Source organism: Terrapene carolina, unplaced genomic scaffold (assembly GCF_002925995.2).
Source record: "Terrapene carolina triunguis isolate 2854851 unplaced genomic scaffold, T_m_triunguis-2.0 Scaffold89, whole genome shotgun sequence".
Lineage (NCBI taxonomy): Eukaryota > Metazoa > Chordata > Testudines > Emydidae > Terrapene > Terrapene triunguis.
In genome coordinates, this window is record NW_020664440.1 from 3,834,308 (window position 1) to 3,852,109 (window position 17,802).

At 45.4% G+C, this 17,802-nt stretch overlaps 1 protein-coding gene across 1 annotated transcript in view; it reads left to right on the forward strand.

Annotated features, from left to right (window-relative positions):
* SYNPR (synaptoporin) overlaps positions 1–17,802 on the forward strand; it is a 75,749-nt gene that overhangs the window by 32,424 nt on the left and 25,523 nt on the right. The window lies entirely within an intron of this gene.

Sequence of the window (17,802 nt, forward strand, 5' to 3'; positions counted from 1 at the left end):
CACAGAAGTATTGGGAGCATAAGCTTTCGTGGGTAAGAACCTCACTTCTTCAGATGCAAGTCATCCCTTGCATCTGAAGAAGTGAGGTTCTTACCCATGAAAGCTTATGCTCCCAATACTTCTGTTAGTCTTAAAGGTGCCACAGGACCCTCTGTTGCTTTTTACAGATTCAGACTAACACGGCTACCCCTCTGATACTTGATTCCAGTTTTGATTTGTCTAATTATCCTGGTGCCTGGAAACACTAGTTCTCTGCAGCTAAGAACCTGCCAAGGTTGCCATTTTGTAATGCATTTTGCTATTCATCAGGGTCACTTTGAAATCTGGTGTTTGAATAAAAAGCCCTGACAGGCAGATATTTACTACTGATGTTCTTGGTTTTAGAGTGCATTTGATCTATGTACAGATGAAGCCCCTTCAAAGTTGCTACACCCATTGTCACCCACATAAGATATTTCTGAATTACTGCCTTTGTGCTGAACACTGTTACTTCATAACTGTCCACATAAAATGTATTTAACATGTTTTTCTTGTAAGTGGCAAAGTCACATTGAAATGATCAGGCTTTCTCTGCTGTTGATTTCAATAAAACTTTTCTCATAGCATTTTTGCTATGCAATAATGTGTATTGCACTAAAATGGCATTATCTCAGCCAATCAGAGTACAGGGATGCTAGGGGTTAATAACCCATAACCGTATGATTATCTCTCACTTATGCAAATCCCAGCACTGTGGCTGATGGGGAACTGTTCTGAATAATAACTGGTTATATCTCAATAAACATATAATATGCAAATCTCAGTGCTCTGGCTGGCTAAAGGTCATTAGCCAATCAGCATGCAGAAATGTGCATAATAATTGCATAGCTGTTTCATGCAAAATGATTGGCTATTGAACCAAAACTCCACATTCCTGTGTGCATAACAAATATAGCTGCCTCTCCTTCCTACCTGCCCTGTTATGACACCCACCTCTGCTCCTCTCAGGAGCCCACCCTCACCCCATCTGCTGCTCTTCTGAGGGAGCTGCTGCTCCGTGGGCTAAGTCTTTTTTAATTTAAATCCTGTTTATTTGAAAAGCTCTCTCCAGCCCCCAGTATTAGCTGCTCTGACAGAGGAAGAGTCTTTTACCCTTCCCTAGTCAGTGTTTTTAAAATAAAACTTTGAAATAGGAAAAAACCACTCTTTATCAGAAGGCACAAAGGAAAAGCAGGAGAGGAGTATAATGTGTTATGTAATGAAACATATTGCAAATCATCCTTGTGGGAGTGGAGGGTGTTCCTCCCTAAGGAGGAGGGAGGATACGTTTCAATATGATACCTTAAAGGTACTGCCTGTTAGCCCTTGAGTCAGATCCTGGACCTATAAACCTCTTTGTTTTCCTCTATAGGATTGCAGTAGCCCAACCCTTGTAATCCAGCGACACCCTCAAGTTAAGTAGTGTATAGAAATTTATTTTAGCACCTGCTGGTTGCACTATGGATTCGATCCTGCAAGGTATTGAAAATATTGGTCCAGCAGAGCACATGCTTAAATTTCAACATGAGTCGTCGTCTTAGCATATGCGCAACATACCTTATGTGGCACGTGATCAGGATTCATCACCGGATTTAGTCCACTGATTGGATCGTTCGCGTCCCTGGGCTGAGCCGGGTCCTGACGGGGAGTGCGACGTGAACGCTGATCCACGTAGCCCCACTGAAGTCAAGGTTAAAGCTCAGCATGTGCATAAGTGCTTGCAGGGTCGGGCCATACTTACTAGAGAGATGCAGATGTTGATTGTCACCCGGCTGTTGTGGAAGGCCCAGGAAGCTGAATAAGGGGAATATGATGTTTTTCCCAGTACCGTTTCTGTGCATCACAGCAGTGAACAAAACAAGCATTAATGTTTGTCCTCACCACTTCAATATCTTTTCCGTGAAATATTCAGTGCCTCTCCAAATAATCGTGTGTCAGTTTATGAAGTCAAAGAAGAGAAAGCTCTGTCTGACTGGACTTTTTCATTCATTCTCTGAGTATCTCATTTGAATAAAAAATTCCCTGCTGAGCACCCTTTAAAGTTTGCTTGTTTGCTTGCTTAAAGTTAAAGCTTGTCGGCACATAAAGGCTGGACTAATATTTCTATTGAACCCAGGCCTGATTGCCAGATCAGAAGCCACAGATTATCATTAGGGAAACCATGGCTAAACCAATGCATTTTTAAACAATCTTCTTTTCAAAAATCCTGTTTCTGTCCCAGAATGAACCCTTTTTTTTTTTTTAGGTTTCTCTTCTTCCAAATCAAGTCCCTTTTATAAAAGTTTTTTTCTTACCTTTTCAGAATTTATTTTCAGTATTCACCAGAAAGCATTGTTTTGTCCCAACTCTGACATTTTTATTGATGCTTTTGAATTTGACAGATTATTAGGGGATCATTTGTTCTGCTAATCTGTGGGCATCTAGAAGACTGGCATAAAGGCCTTGATGATTTTGACCTACTAAATTATTATTTTTAAAATTAAGAGGTGTCTCTCTTTGCAGAGATTATTTCTGAGTGTATGATCATGGCCACCGAGAGAATAGTTGCAGAAATGTCACTTCAGAAGCATGTTTGCAGTGTTGTTGTACCTGTGTTGGTCCCAGGATATGAGAAGAACAAGGGGGATGAGGTAATATCTTTTATTGGACCAACTTCTGCTGGTCTCTTCGAAGAGCTCTGTGAAGCTCAAAAGCTTGTCTCTCTCACCAACAGAAGTTGGTCCAATAAAAGATATTACCTCACCCACCTTGTCTGTCTCAATTTAGAACCATGACAAATGAATGAAACAAGTGCAAAACCTTTATACAGATACTGCGGGGCTGTCAGGTGATGTGAGGTCACACCTGATAACTCCCAGCTCTGTGAGAAAAGTCTAGGAAGAACATGTAGAACCGTATTTATTATTTGTATTATTGGAGCCCCTAGGAGTCATAATCATGGACCATGGTGCTAGGCACAGTACAATCACAACAAAGAGACTGTCTGTGCCCCCAAAGAGCTTACAACCCATGTGGTAGCTTGCACATTCTGTTAATTAGGATGTTATGTCTTTAAGGGAGTGAAGTTATCCAGTGAACAGAAGTAGCCCAGGCGGGAGAATATGAAGGAATAAATTGTTCTCATTATTTCAGCTTCCTGCCTAGGACCTGCTCATTACACTCAGCATCTTCCAATCATAGTTCGCTTTTGAGGGCACGTGGAATGGGAGAGCAGCTCTCTTGAGTGGTATAGCAAATAGCATGGGCACATGGTACACTAACCATATCACAGATGTTCCCTCATTTTTCAGACTATCCCTAATTTCGACTGGGGATGGTTCTGGGCCAAATTTCAGTGCAACCAATGTCTGATTTAGCTTCAGTCTACTTTTTTCTTCTTCTTCACATTCCAGCCTCAATTATATAACCGGGATGAGAGTCAGACATTACAATGCCAGTCTAGGAAGCCAGTTGGAGATCTTGCATTTCTGTCAGTTTGCCAGTCAACCAGGTGTAATGCGAATGGGACGTTAGTGTAGAATAGAGATCCCATTGGTGTCACACTCTCTGGAACCTTTCCTTTGAATCACAGTGAGTTTACACTTTGAGCTCCCAGGTTTGTTTTCTGCCCCTTTAACAAGATCTTGCAAGGTATTTTATTGTGGGAAGCTGGCCAACCCTGTAACTACAGTATCAAACTAGCTGTTGACTAAACAATTCTCTCTTATTTTATATAGCATTTTTCACACAAAGGGTGCCCTAAAATGTCCTATAGAATTAAGTGCAAAGTGGTGAGGGCTGCATGGTATAAATGACAGAAGACAACGATATTAACGCACTGGGACCAGTCCTTGGGTCTGGCCCAGCTCTGCTCAGCATGTTCCCAGAGCAGTCGTCCAAATGTGGCTGTGTCTCACCTTTTCACTCCCCCACTTCTAGGACTGACTGGGATTTGCTTTGCTCAACACCGGCCATTCCACACTGGGGAATCCTAAGGTGTCTGCTTAAGGCAGTTTGGTGGCATTGCTGAAGTAGCAGAAAGGACCAGCCATACCATGGACCAGGACCTGGCCCATTGCCCAGTGAATAAATTAAAGCAGTGGAGGCAAGTGAGGGTGGAGTCAGTGAAGATTTAATAGTGTTTGAAGATGTTCCTCTTGCTGATGAGAAGCAGTTCTGCCTTTGAGGCATTTAGCTGAAGGTATTTGAGATGAAGCCACAGGTTTGGTTGGCCAGGATGAGCAGTTTGGGTGAATGTGGACGGTTATTGAAGAGGTTAAAGTATATCCTGACGTACAGCTGAGCCTCCTCAACGTTAAAGTGGTAGTTAGGGCTCAGGGCAGAAATAAGATGACTCCGATGAAAAGGCTGAGGAAACCAAACGCTGCACCCACCATGACTCCAAAGAGGGGAGTGGTTTGTAGTGGTAACTGGAGCGGTGAGAAATGGCTGTTTCTTAAACCACTTGGCTGAGCAGTGAAGATTTGGGGATTAGGATGGGGGGCAGGGAGAGGGGAAGGGATGGATAGTGGCAGAGTTTAGAGAACGGAGCAGTGTAAAGGAACTGTTAGCCGTAATGGTGATATCATGGGTAGAGATGAGGGAGTTGGGTGAAAATTTTTGGCAAATAGTCAATTCATCAAAAAACGCATTTTGGGGGGTACACTGAAACTATTTGTGCGTTTGGGCTGAATTTGGCAAATAATTTCAGCAGGAAAAAGAATTTGGAAATGTCTAGACATTTCATTCTGATATTTTGAAAACAAACTATTGCAGCGTTTCACTTTGAATTTTTTTTTTAACAAAATGTTGGGTTTTTTCCAGAAAATTCAATTATTTGCTTAGACCTATTAATAAGCAAAAGAGGAAGTTGATTCTTTTAAGTGACTAAATTCTACCAGCAAGAAGCATGCAGGATAATGGTGAAAGAAGAAGAGGGGTTAGGGTAATATTTTCCCCTACATTTCTATAAAATAGATCTTCCATTTATTAGTAAAATACTTTAGAATCAGGTAGTGTTGTGTTGCAAAGGAAGGAACATTTGGATTCTTAACTCAGCACTAAATTGTAGGCTCCTCTATTGTGGCACTCGCAGCAATTGCATTTTTGATTAATTGGGACACTGTTGTTCCACGGTGCCTTCTTTCTCTTAATAGACATGGTATTTTATGCTTCTTTACGCTGTTTTGGAGCCAGAGGAATCTTCACTAATGCTTTAGACGTAGTTGATTCTTAAAGTGTAAGTAATCCTTGGATTTATTAATGTATTCAGCTCTTTCCCCATTTCTATTTTAATATATATTCATGCAGGGTCTCTGTGGTATTCTGCATGCCGTGGTGTTTTATCTACGCCTGTCATGAGGACTTTTTTCTGAAAGCAAGACTTTTTTTCAAAGTTACTTCTCTTGCAGATTTTTTTCCACTTTGTAATGCTACTCTTTTCTAGAATATTTCTGAACATTTCAAGCCCTGACTTCAATGCCAGAACATAGGCAACCAATGCAAAAAACATTCCTACCTACTTTACGTTGGTTGCTATTTGACTGAATTCCCATTGAGGTTATGTAGTGTCAATGTAGTGAGTAATTGAACAAATTCTCCCCCTTTTCCATCTTCCTTCAAAATACGTGTTCACGGTGCTTCTCTAGAATACCAATTCCAAATCTAGATGAGTCTATGGACCCCTTTGTAAAGCTTTCACAAGATTTTTTTGGTCTGTTCTGCTGTTACCCATGGCTCAAGCTTGAACTGATTTGCCTATGGTTTAGTGAAATATATCACTATTGCTATCCACAGTTAACAGATTACTGGGAGTGTATGTATGATCTTTGCTAATATGGCCACATTCTTTTATGGAATCTAGCACTGCTCCTGGATTCCGAGGTAATGTTGTGGCACTTTGGGCCAGACCCTTAAAGGTATTTAAGTGCCTAAATACCTTTGAGGATCTAAGCCTTAATGCCTTCTTCCAGCAGTGCTTGACTTCAACTATTCTGACCGCAATTTATCAATGTGCTATCTGTAGACAAAACAAAAGACCAAAAAGTCCTGTCTTTGGCATCGACAGTGTCCTATGCTCACCCCGCTCATCTCTTACCTAAGAAGAAATATGAAAGTTTGCTTGGAACAAAATTAACTTTTATTGAGATTCCTTTAAACCCGTGCAAAGGCCTAAAACCAATTGCTTCAAGTTCTAAGGAACTTTTTTGTTTTTGTTTTTTAAATCACAATGTTTCAGGATAGAACGTTGCTGTGTTTTAATTAATTTCATGCTCATCTGAGCTGCTCTTGGTGCTAAGATTTCTGTTTTCAAAACCTAGGCCAAATTCCAAGTGAACTCCTCCTTTCTCCCATAGGTTCTGGCAAAGGATTTTGGGTGGAAACGTGGCTCTGGCTGAGCACAGTGGTTAGGGCTGAGTTTCACTTCCAGGTTTTTTTGGCTCATTCAGATCTGAAACGTAAGGCAAGACTCGGGTGGTGCAAAGCCTTGTGAGCGAAAGCAGCAGTGTCAAAAGTGTCGGCTGGACTCACTGCAAAAGTGTGATGTATTGCACAAGATGTTGACCCCACCCGCCCAAGAAACAGAATGTTCGACTCAGCTGCTTTTCTGATGACTTCATTTGTTATATTCATCATTATCTGCAGCGTCCTTTCCAAAGCCTGGTCATTTATTTTCCTTACAATTGTAGCATTTGCTGTTTGGCGAAGGTTTTTTGATTGATTGGTTGGTTTTGGTGGTACTGGAGCTCTGATTATTTCCTAGTTGGAACCAACTTCACCGGTGAAGACAGGAGGAGGAAAGCTGGGTTTGTGCCAAATCATGGGACTGGGATTTGGGAGACCTGAGATGAAACTCCTGGCTCTGCTACAGTCAGGGGCGGCTCTATGTATTTTGCCACCCCAAGTACGGCAGTCAGGCGGCTTTCGGCGGCATACCTGTGGGAGGTCCGCTGGTCATGCAGATTCGGCGGCATGCCTGTGGGAGGCCCGCCAGTCCCGCGCCTTCAGCGTACCTGCCGCCGAATTACCGCCAAAACCGCGGGGCCAGCGGACCTCCCGCAGGCATGCCACCGAAGGCAGCCTGACTGCCACCCTCACGGCGACCGGCACGCCGCCCCCCGCGGCGTGCCGCCCCAGGCATGCGCTTGCTGCACTGGTGCCTGGAGCCGTCCCTGGCTACAGTCATAGAATCACATAAGTCGCTTAGGCCCAGATTTTTAGAAGTATTTAGGTGTTGCTACACCCAGCACTGCAACAACTAACTGATTTAGGAGCCTCCATCTCCTTTTCAAAAGGGACTTTGGACGGTGGGATTAGGTACCTAAGTGCCTAAGTCCCTTTTGAAAAGGAGATGGAGGCATTTAAATCATTTAGGCATTGTAATGCGGAGCCCAGCAATGCCTAAATACGTTTGAAAGTTTGGGCCTTAGAGTCTCTGTTCCAAAGTTCTCCATTTTACAAATGGGAACAACACCACTTCCCTACCACACAGGGGTATTTATAGGATAAATTCATTAATGTGTGTTTGGCACTCAGATGACATGTAAGGTGAAATCAGTGATGCGAAGTCTGGATATTTTCTTAATGTAAATTATTGGGGTTACGCTATATGCAGAGGGGGTCTAACCGCATGTAGGCAAACTCCTCGTTCAGAAATCTCAGCCCAGACACCAAAACCTGGTTCTTGGGAAGCAGAGATGAATGCAGAGAGCAAACTCCTGTGCTCTTTGCAACAGTTCCCCTCCACAAAATGTGTGTAACAAAACTAACAGCGACACAGCAGGTCCTGTGTTCAAGGGCAGCATACGGCTCCCATGCTAGGAAAAAGAACTTGACAGTCTCCGTGCCACCTCATGACTGTCACCATAATAAAATCAGGATAATTTGGGGATTGGGTTTTGCTCTGCTCGGTCGACCACCACGAAACTCAATCTTGCCTAGGCCACGCGTAATGACTGATGGTGTTTTGCTATGGGCATCAGTGCTAGATTTTGAGATGATATAGACATTGAGATTGGGAGGGGGGACAGACACTAAAACATAGCCAGTGTTTTTCTTCCTCCTTGATGTCTGAGAGAGAGTGCGCTGTGAATTTACACTCAAAGTCCTGAACTGCTCTGTTCTCTGGAGGCTGATCTGACCACAGTGGGACCGCACTTGCATAAGGGGATCCACAGTGACCATACAACAGCCTGCACCAGTCCCTTCCCTGCAGTTGAGTGGCCAAGGTGGCCGAGACCTGCCAATTCCAGGAGCTGGACTGGCCCTTTGGGACTGTCGCTGGAGGCACAATTTAGAGCTGCCTTCAAGCTGCTGTAATTTGCACCAGAGGAAAGTCCTTGTACCAGTGGCTCAAGGATCAGGGAAGCATGAAAGAGAGTTAAAGGCATCTGTGCATTGCACTGAGGCCTGGTGAGCATTCATTGGCCATGGGTGAGGACCAGGCCCTCATTTAATAGAGAACAATCAAGTAATGTTACAAATTCCACTAGGTGCTTATATGGGTGATTTTAAGCATTGGGGATAGTGTGTCTGTTGCTCTTTAGGTAACAAACATAATATGAGGAAGCCAAATGGGCACAGTTGGATCCCAAATAAGCAAGTGTCATGTGGTGACTGGGCCCTTTACGGGGTGATGGGGCCAGCTACACCTGTGCTGTAATTAATTAGTTGCTTCCCAGCCTGAGGGGGCAGGTCTAAGGAGGACCAGGTGACAGCTTAATGGACATTTGGGCCTTATAAAATGGTTGAGAAAGATTGGTCTGAGGAATGGAACCGCAGATGGCTGGCTGGCTTCTGTGGAAAGCCCTGAGCCAGGGTCTGCAGAATAGTATTCCATGGGGATCGGCCTCAGGACCCAGTGCTCTATACCGGAGCAGCAAAGGATGCAAAGAACACAGCCCAGCAGGGGCTGAGAATGGTACTCCAGGGGAACCAGCCTGGGGGCCCAGTGCTCTCTCCCAGAGCCAGAAAGACTCTCTCAAGTAGCCCAGAAAGGGACTGGGAATAGGGCCCGGAGGGCAGACTGCAGAGAAGCCCCTGAAGGGCAGAAGAACCTTTTTGTTGGTCTGGATGTTTAATTGGACTTTTGCTACTCCAGAAGGGGTCAAGTTTTGTTTGTGAGTTGACTTGGGGGCTAATCCACATCTGCAGCACAAACTGGTGTGTACAGAGCTGTGGAGACCCACCTCAGGGAAGGACACTGAAGCAGGAAGTACCTGTAATTCCACACTCAGCCAGGGGGCTATAGGACAGCCATATGCCATGAAATGTATTTGCTAAATATATACTCACACAGAAACCCATCAAAGAGGATCTCAACCTCCCTCCATCAGTTGAGGAAGTTATGAAAGCCATCAAACAACTCAACTCTGGCAAAGCCTCCAGAAAGGATGGTATTCCAGCAGAATTGTCTTAAGTTGCAGGCCCAAAGGCTATTGAAGTGTTTCATGACATCTTGAGTCGCATTTGGAAGGAAAAAGAAATGCCACAGGACTTCCGAGACGCTATTATTGTATCACTGTTCAAAAACAAAGGCAGCAAAGCTGACTGCGGAAATTACAGAGGCATTGCTCTCCTCTGTGCTGCAGGGAAAATACTAGCTTGCATCCTACTGAACAGACTCATTGAAAACATATCTGAGGAGACTCTGCCAGAAGTGCAGTGTGGTTTCAGACCCGGTCATAGCACTATGGACATGATCTTTGTTGTAAGGCAGGTCCAGGGAAAATGTTTAGAGCAGAAAATGGACCTCTATGTAGTTTTCATTGATTTGATCAAAGCTTTTGATATGGTCAACCGAGAGGGTCTGTGGGCTATTTTACATAAACTGGGCTGCCTAAGAAGGTTCGTACAAATCATTTGTCTGTTCCATGACCACATGATAGTGCAAGTGTTCGCCAGTGGTGACATTTCTGATGCATTCAAAATCTCGAATGGAGTGAAGCAAGGCTGCTTATTTGCTCCAGTGCTGTTCAACTTGTTCTTTGCCTGTGTCCTCAGCCATGCCACAAGGGACTTGGATCAGGGGATATACATCCGCTACTGACTCGATGGCTACCTCTTTGACCTTCGAAGACTCAAAACTAAGACCATGGGGCTGGAGAGACTTCTTGTTGAGGCACTTTTTGCAGATGACTGCACCTTGATGGCCCATAGACCTGACGACCTTCATGTCATCATTGATAGATTTTTCTGAAGCATCCCAGCTCTTTGGTCTCACCATCAGTCTCGGGAAGACTGAGGTCTTGTTTCAACCAGCATCTCATTCCAATGCCCCAGTGCCAGCCATCATCATCCAAGGCACACAGTTGATAAGGAAATTTCCTCCAGAATTAGTAAAGCCAGCCAGGCCCTTGGCCGACTCCAAACAAAAGTCCTTAACCAACACAAACATTCTCTCCACCAAATGGAAGATCTATAGTGCAGTGGTTCTAACATCTCTCCTGTATGGAGCTGACACGTGGACTCTCCATACATGTCACATTAAATAGCCTGAGCAATTTCACACGTGCTCCCTCTACTCAATAATGAGCATTCGCTGGCAGAACAGAGTGACCGATATTAAGATCCTTGAGAGAGCAAACACAACCAGCATTGAGGAAATGCTTCTGAGAGCACAACTTAAGTGGACCGGACATGTCATCAGAATGGAAGACCACTGCCTCCCAAAACAGATCCTGTCTGAGGAATGGAGTCAGGGCAAAAGAAAGAAGGGTCGTCCGCATAAGCGCTTCAAAGATAATCTGAAGAGCAGTATCCAGTGGGCTGGCATCAATCGCAAAGACCTTGAGCAAACGGCTCAGAACAGGACTTAGTTGTGCTCTCTGACAAGATCAGCATGTAACAGGTTCGATCAGGACTGACAAAATCATCTCTGGGAGGCATGTGAAAGGCTCCACAGAGCTACATCATCAAACATCATAGATAAGGACTTTCCTTGGCCTCAGTGTGGCTGATTCTGTGCATCAGGGTTTGGACTTCGGAGTCATATGCGCAGCCATAGATGAGAACTGCGACAATATCGTCATCCGCAGTGGACTACCAACAGCACTCACGTGGAAGGAGTAGGTACATACACACTGCAGCTCTGGCCGGTTTCTGATGGCTTCTAAAACACAGATCACAGTGAGCACCACTTGAGGGCTCTCACACTTATCCTCTCCCCAGAGGGAGAAGCGTGTGGAGTGGAGTGTCTTGTTTTGGTAGGGTTTAGTGGAAATATGCCTTGCACTTGGAGTGGAAAGTGGTGAGGGTTTGTGATAGTCCTTGATTCCCTGTCCTTGTTCCTGTACACTACAGAAGGCCTGATTCTCCAGTGCCAGCCCCTTTCCCCCTGCCACTAGTCATACACACAGGGCCGGTGCAACCATTTAGGCAAACTAGGCGGCCACCTAGGGCGCCTAGTGGTTGGGGGCGCCTAAAAGCCCGTTCAGGCGAGGAGGTGGAGTGGAAGTGAGCTGGGGCGCGTGGAGGGCCGCCCGCAGTAACAGGGTGGGGGGCGCACAGGGGAACCAACCACTCCCCGCCCCAGATCACCTCCACTCTGCCTCCTCCGCTGAGCACGCAGCCCCCGCTCTAAGTCTCCTCCAATTGGCGCCGCAAGCCTGGGAGGGGAGGAGAATTAGAGCGGCGCCAGCGTGCTCAGCGGAGGAGGCGGAGCAGAGGTGAGCTGGGGCGGGATCCCCAGGCGGGGTTAGCTGCCGCGGGGGGGGGGGGGGAGCTGGGTGAGGGAGGGTGGGGTGCAAGGTGGAAGTTTTGCCTACGGCGTGAAACTTCCTTGCACTGGCCCTGCATACACACCTGTGCAAAGTGTGTGCAGCGTGTATATACAGTGCTGCCACCCCTGGAAGTGAGAGGAGAACTTTGACCGGCTAGAGTTTTATACCCCATTGTAAATGACTGCACAGGGAGCAGAACAGCATCTCCTTGTTGCCTTTTATGTTGTTTCAGGCTCCATTTCCGATGGAACTGAGATCCTGCAAAAATACCAACAGTGACTAAAGGCTTTATGCAGACTGGTAGAAATAAATCGTTTCCTTCCATGCAATTAGAATTGATTGTAATTGCTGTTATTTTGCATCACTGTGGCACCTACAGGTCCCAGTCAGTGACTGAGGCCCCACTGTCCTAGCACGGTTTTTGCTGCAAAGAGCTTAGCATACGATGAGAGACAAGAGGTGGAGAAAGCAGAGGGGACAAGATAGAGGACATGCCAGCAGTGAAACAGCGCTGTTTAGTGTCATAAGCAGCGGTCCCAGTCTGCCCACTGCTTAATCATTGATTTTATACAGAAATAAGCAGTTTATCCCACAGCGGCATATACAGCGCAGAACATGTGACTAACAGATTGTCTCATTCAAAACAGAACTTCAACAAAAATTGCCTTGATCAAATGTTTGCACAATTGCCATGTGCAAGTGCTGGGACACTAACGAGTCAGGAAACTGAAAACATGGGAGGGAGGAAAATATTTTCCCGTATTCTGACTGGAAATCACCCAACAGAGAATACACTTTTAGTAAAGCTTTTCCAGATAAATTGCCAGTGGCATATTACATTTTTTTATAGAATGTCTGTTGTGGAATTACACCCACAGGTGCGTTCTGACAGCATTCTAGGGAAGTGGAACCCTGTTAAATCCCTGAAGCCAGCTGTAATAAGAATGAGATTTTTAGGATCCTGGCCCTACAAACATTTCAGCAGGTGTGTGATGCATATGTGCAAGTATGTAGTGAAGCTGATGTCTGAAGCAGGGCTGCTTCTGATTTTGCGTATCCCTAGGAAGACCTTAGTGAAAGTTATGAAAGGATTTTAAAAGTGAACATCTCTTGGACAGCGAACAGTTTAAAAAAATACAAGGGGCCAAATCTGTAGCAACTGACACTTGATTTTTTGTGTGTATCTAGTTCTTAAGTGAGACTTGATTTTTTGTGTGTACCTAGTTCTTAAGTGACACTTGATTTTTTTTTTTGTCCTGTATTCACAAGAGGCATTGAGCCAGTTTTAGCAGTGATGTGTACATGGCATAAGTTAGATTAGGGTTGCCAACTTTCTACTCACACAAAGCCAAACACCCTTGCCCCGCCCTCTGCCCCACCCCTCCTCTGAGGCCCCATCCCTTCTACGAGGCCCTGCCCCGCTCACTTCATCCCCTCCCCCCCATCGCTCGCTCTCCCCACCCTCACTCACTTGCTCATTTTCACCGGGCTGGCGCAGGGGGTTGGGGTATGGGAGGGAGTGCAGGCTCTGGTGTGGGGCTGAAGATGAGGGATTTGGGATGCGGGAGGGGGATCAGGGCTGGGGCAAGGGGTTGGGGCACTGGAGGTTGGGGGGAGGGCTCTGGCTACAGGTGCAGGCTCTGGGGTGGGGCTGGGGATGAGTGGGTTTGGGGTGCAGGAGGGTGCTCCAGGCTGGGAGTGAGGGGTTCGGAGGGCAGGAGAGGGATGGGGGTTGGGACACAGGGGGGTGAGGGCTCTGGCTGCGGATGCAGGCTCTGGGGTGGGGCTGGGGATGAGAGGTTTGGGGTGCAGGAGGGTGCTCCAGGCTGGAATCTAGGGATTCAGAGGGAGGGAGGGGGATCAGGGCTGGGCTAGGGGGTTGGGGCACGGGGAGAGGCAAAGGCTCTGGCTGCTGCTTACCTCAAGAAGCTCCCGGAAGCAGCAGCATATTTCCCCTCCGGCTCCTACACGGAGGCACGGCCAGGCAGCTTCCCACACTGCAGGCGCCACCCCTGTAGCTCCCATTGGCCGTGCTTCCTAGCCAATGGGAGCTGCAGAGCCAGCGCTTGAGGTGGGAGCCACAGCAGGCACCCTGCCTTAGCTCCACTGCACCGTGGATTCGACGTTTGACCCTTTCGACCTTTTTGAAAACCAGACACCTGGCCACCTGAGTTAGAGTCCCTTACACTCAGTTAGACTCCCTTAGACTCATGTACAAGAGAGTCTCTGTTGGTTTGTACCTGCGGTGGAGATGGAAGAAGGGGTAAGTCAAAGAAAGGAGTTGAGTGCTGGGCATCTCTGAAAATCAGGCCTAATGTCTCAACATGAGTCCCCTACAACACAGGTCCCCAGAATTGCTTGGACACTTGTGAAAGTGTAAACCGTACTGAATAAATAAATAAACGCTCCATGCCTACAGGTGAAGAAATATATCTGCAAATAGTGCTGTGAAGGCCGGTCTTATCCATATCAAATTGGAGTAAGGTAGGCAAAGATGGGGGAGAGGAACATTCAAGCAAATGTTAGTAATTGTTTTATCTGGAAAAAAATAGCAGAAGATACACAGGAGAACAGGTTTCAGAGTAGCAGCCGTGTTAGTCTGTATCCGCAAAAAGAACAGGAGTACTTGTGGCACCTCAGAGACTAACAAATTTATTTGAGCATAAGCTTTCGTGGGCTACAGCCCACTTCTTCGGATGCACAGAATGGAACATATATTGAGGAGATATATATATACATACAGAGAGCATGAAAAGGTGGGCGTTGTCTTACCAACTCTGAGGGGCCAATTAAGTAAGAGAAAAAAACTTTTGAAGTGATAATCAAGATAGCCCAGTACAGACAGGTTGATAAGAAGTGTGAGAATACTTACACGGGGAGATAGATTCAACGTTTGTAATGGCTCAGCCATTCCCAGTTTCTATTCAAGCCTAAGTTGACTGTATCTAATTTGCATATCAATTCAAGCTCAGCAGTTTCTCGTTGGAGTCTGTTTTTGAAGCTTTTCTGTTGCACAGTTGCCACCCGCAGGTCTGTCATTGAGTGACCAGACAGGTTAAAGTGCTCTCCTACTGGTTTTTGAATGTTATGATTCCTGATGTCAGATTTGTGTCCATTAATTCTTTTGCGTAGAGACTGTCCGGTTTGGCCAATGTACATGGCAGAGGGGCATTGCTGGCACATTGCTGGAGAACAGGGTTAGAGGTGGCAGCGTAAAATTGTTTCATAGCTTAATTAGCACATTTGGAGAGACGTTTTCTTCCTTTCCAAGAACCTCCCAAAGGGGATATTTCTGAGAAGGGGATGAAATGAGTGTTGGAGAAGGAAATGCAAAATGGTGTATCCTTTGAAATCACCTGTATGTCACTTTTTATCTTTCATCTGTCTACTTAACCATACCACACCTTCACAGAATCCCCTGCTCCATCTTATAATTGTAGATGTTTGACCCTGAAAGGGCAAAGAGAACTTTAACTCTGAAAGACTTTGAAAAGATCACATGCAGTATTAAGATATCATCTTTCTTTGAAAATAGATCCTACCTGACAGCTTCTTGATCCTGAGAAGTAAGTGGTGTGAGTGGAAGTCACTGGATAAAGTTTAGAATTGGTGGGAAGTGGACATAGAATGGTAGGAACAATGGAATAGTCCATACTTCGTAGTAATGCTCCATTTGCAAGTGTCCACATTATTTAAGAGTACCTTCTGGAAGCTCTTATTACTGCTTCAGTTCTGCAATTAAAGATTCCCCCCATTGTAAGGAATCCCTCTTCAAAGGCTAAACTTTAGAGCAGGAGTGAGGTGTATGCTAGGGATTCCAGTCATAGCCAACAAAAGCTCTCAGCTTCGTTGCTGTTCAAATGTTACTCTTCCACAAAAGAGGAAACCTGAGCCTAATATGGCTAATTGCAGGAACCAACAGGGTTAATAAAAACTCCAGATAATAATTGCAATAAATACAGTGGAGACAAATAAGTCACAGTGCTGATGGACCTGACTTCTTATCAGTGGCTACTAGCCGGCTCCATCTACCCTCCTGATTCCTATAACAGAACCTGCTTCTTGGGTTGCTGTTATCGGATGGCCTTTCAGATGTTAAGGATTTAATCATTAAATAAGCAGAGACGCCAAGCACCGGAAGAACACACTTTCCTGCTTGGTTAAGAACAACTCTCCTTTGCTTTCCTTTTGGAGAACCATGCTATGGGAAATGTTGGTGTTTCAGAAGATGTTGGCTATGGAAAAGAATAAATTCTTGGGGATTTCAGAAGAGTGGAGACCATTCCTTCCCAGACAGATCTGCCCTTCTAGCTAAGGATCCTGGAACACATTTAAAGTATCAGAGGGGTAGCTGTGTTAGTCTGAATCTGTAAAAAGCAACAGAGGGTCCTGTGGCACCTTTAAGACTAACAGAAGTATTCTGTTAGTCTTAAAGGTGCCACAGGACCCTCTGTTACATTTAAAGTATTTTTCCTTCATCAAAGTAGTATATATCAGACACTGCTTCTGGGAACATGATTTAGTCCATTAGAGGAATGGATAACAGATGTAAAGTCAGCATATGCCCACATCTGTAAATGTTCTTCAAATGGAGTTGATGAAAGATTTAATATTCAGCACCTTTGTAAGATGCGCTGCTCCTCTATAGGCACAATTTCCCAGAGAAAGAATGGCTGAAGTCCATTGTCTGCAGAACAAATCAGCATGCTCAGGAGGAACTGCTGGGAACTTAATTATTTCCAAATGTATCTAAAAGAAGTTTCCTTACTTTGTTCCTTTGTTCACTAGAAAAACATAGACCATTAAAAATGTGTTGTGTTTTTTTTTGGTCTCTTATCTCACCAGGGCCTGGGAGCTGTATGGATTCTATTCATTTCAGGACATGACTTTTGTATTTCAGAACAGTACCTCCCCTTTTTAGAGATTACCAGCCTAAAGGAAACATTTCACCACATGTTCCTACAAGAATTGCTACTGCAATAACTAGTTTCCAGGACTCTCTCTCTTTTTCTGGTGGTGGTTCTGGTGGCATGGCTGTTAATACTTTCTTTTGTTTAAAATGGCAAAGAGAATTGACAATGGATGTAGCAGACAGAAACAAAAAATGGGGGGAAATAAAGCACAAAGGCAAGGAAGAAAATGTAATATTGTTTTTCCATGGGGATTTTTGGACCAGAGCAAGAACAATATGTGGGTGTGTGATGGGGTCGTCTGCCCCTTCAGAGCAGTACAGCCTACTGGTCAGTCTCACCCATGGCATGGCTCTTCAAGCGTTTGGGTGGTCTGATGCACACCGCCTGAGGAAATATGGGGAGAGGGGAACGGAGTCCGCAAAGCCCTGGCATTCAGAAGGAATCGCCAGGGCCTGGGCCCGGGGTGTGGTGCCGGGCTCTCTTCTCACTCAGCTAATGAGGAATGAGCTAGGAAGAGGATCCCATATAAATGCTGCCTCCTCCTTTATGGCAGGGCCGATGTCTGCAGACACTGACAGGAGTAAGAAGGCTCTTGCAGCACCTGTGTTACCAGCCGAAGGCGCCAACCTTTCCGAGTGGGGCTAGCAGAGGTTGATAAATTGCCGCCCAGCTCCGGGAGGAGAGCTTGTGCTTCTGCGTGAGGAGAGATTTAAAGGCAGAGAAAAGGGACGGGGAATAGAGCTTAGAGAGCTGGCCTGGGAGGATCCCTGAAAGCCAGAAGTACCTTTTGTTATTTGGGACTCTTCGTTATGGCCCTTTTTTCGTAGGAGGTTTTGTAATAAACAAGGAGGATATTCTTGAATCAAGCATCCAGAGTACCTCAGCTGGAATTATTGGCTTCCTGAGAAGGGACACCGAGGCAGGAAGTATGTGCAGCACCACACTGACTCAGCAGGAGGCGCTACAGAGCAGGCACTCCCTTCGGCAGGGTGTCACATCGACTGTGTGGATGTCACGTGTCATGTGTTCGCCGGTTTGTAAGCTGTTATTTTAAGAAAATAGGACAACTCACCAAAGTATACAGTGTTTGTATTGAAGTGTCTGCTTTTCTGCTCATTTCCAGTAATGAAATGGAGAAATACCCCCATTCAGAATTTCCCATGCAGTAAAAA